The sequence below is a fragment of the Trichechus manatus genome, unplaced genomic scaffold, assembly GCF_000243295.1.
Source record: "Trichechus manatus latirostris isolate Lorelei unplaced genomic scaffold, TriManLat1.0 scaffold00283, whole genome shotgun sequence".
NCBI classification, from domain to species: Eukaryota; Metazoa; Chordata; class Mammalia; order Sirenia; family Trichechidae; genus Trichechus; species Trichechus manatus.
This window is the reverse complement of record NW_004444219.1, coordinates 67,763-69,207: the sequence shown is the minus strand read 5'-3', so window position 1 is coordinate 69,207 and position 1,445 is coordinate 67,763.

Below are 1,445 nucleotides of genomic sequence, written 5' to 3'. Positions count from 1 at the left end.
CAGATTTGAGCGAGTTTAAAGACCCACAACCCCTTGAATGAAGGGGAGGCCAGGTCCCCTTAAGGAAGGACTCTAATACACTGCCAGAAATTTTTACTGTTAATCTTTCTCCCAGCCTTCCCCAAAGGGATCTACGGCCTTTTACTAGACTGACTGTTCATTGGGGAAAAGGAAATAATCAGGATCTTCAGAGATTCGTGGATACTGTCTCTGAACTGACACTAATTCCAGGGGACCCAAAACATCACTGTGGCCCACCAGTCAGAGTGAGGGCATATGTAGGTCAGGTTATTAATGGAGTCTTGGCTCATGTCCCTCTTACAGTAGGTCCAGTGGGTCCCTGAACCCATCCTGTAGTGATTTCCCCACTTCCAGAATGAATAATTGGAATAGATATACTCAGCAACTGGCACAACCCTGACATTGGATCCCTGACAAATAGAGTAAGGGCTATTATGGTAGGAAAAGCCAAGTGGAAGCCATTAGAACTGTCCCTACCTAGAAAAATAGCAAACCAAAAAGAATACTGCATTTCTGGAGGAACTGCAGAGATTACTGCCACCATCAAGGACTTGAAGGATGCAGGGGTGGTGATTCCCACCACATCCCCATTCAACTCGCCTATTTGGCCTGTGCAAAAAATAGATGGAACTTGGAGAATGACAGTAGGTTCAAAGACTTAATCAGGTGGTGACTCAAATTGCAGCTGCTGTTCCAGATGTAGTTTCTCTGCTTGAGCAAATTAATACATACGCTGGTACCTGGTATGTACCTACTGATCGGGCTAATGCCTTTTTCTCCGTACCTGTTCAAAGGACCACCAGAAGCAGTTTGCCTTCAGCTGGCAAGGCCAGCGATACACCTTCACTTGCCTACCTCAGGGCTACATCAACTCTCCAGCCCTACGTCATAGTTTAGTCTGCAGGGATTTTGATTGCCTTTCCCTTCCAGAAGACATCACATTGGTCCATTACATTGATGACATTATGCTGACTGGACCTAGTAGGGAAGAAGTGGCAATGACTCTAGACTTATTGGTAAAACATTTGCATGCTAGAGGGTGGGAAATTAATCCCATAAAAATTCAGACACCTTCCACTTCAGTGAAATTTCTAGGGGTTTAGTGGTGTGGGGCATGTCGAGATATTCCTTCTAAAGTGAAGGATAAGTTGTTGCATCTAGCTGCTCCCACAACTAAAATGGAAGCACAATGTCTAGTGGGCCTGGCTGGATTTTGAAGGCAACGCATTCCTCATTTGGGTGTACTACTCTGGCCTATTTATCAAGTGACTTGAAAAGCTGCTAGTTTTGAGTGGGGCCCAGAACAAGAGAAGACTCTGCAACAGGTTCAGGCTGCCGTGCAAGCTGCTCTGCCACTTGGGCCATATGATCTAGCTGATCCAATGGTGCCTGAAGTGTCAGTGGCAGATAGAGAGGCTGTTTGG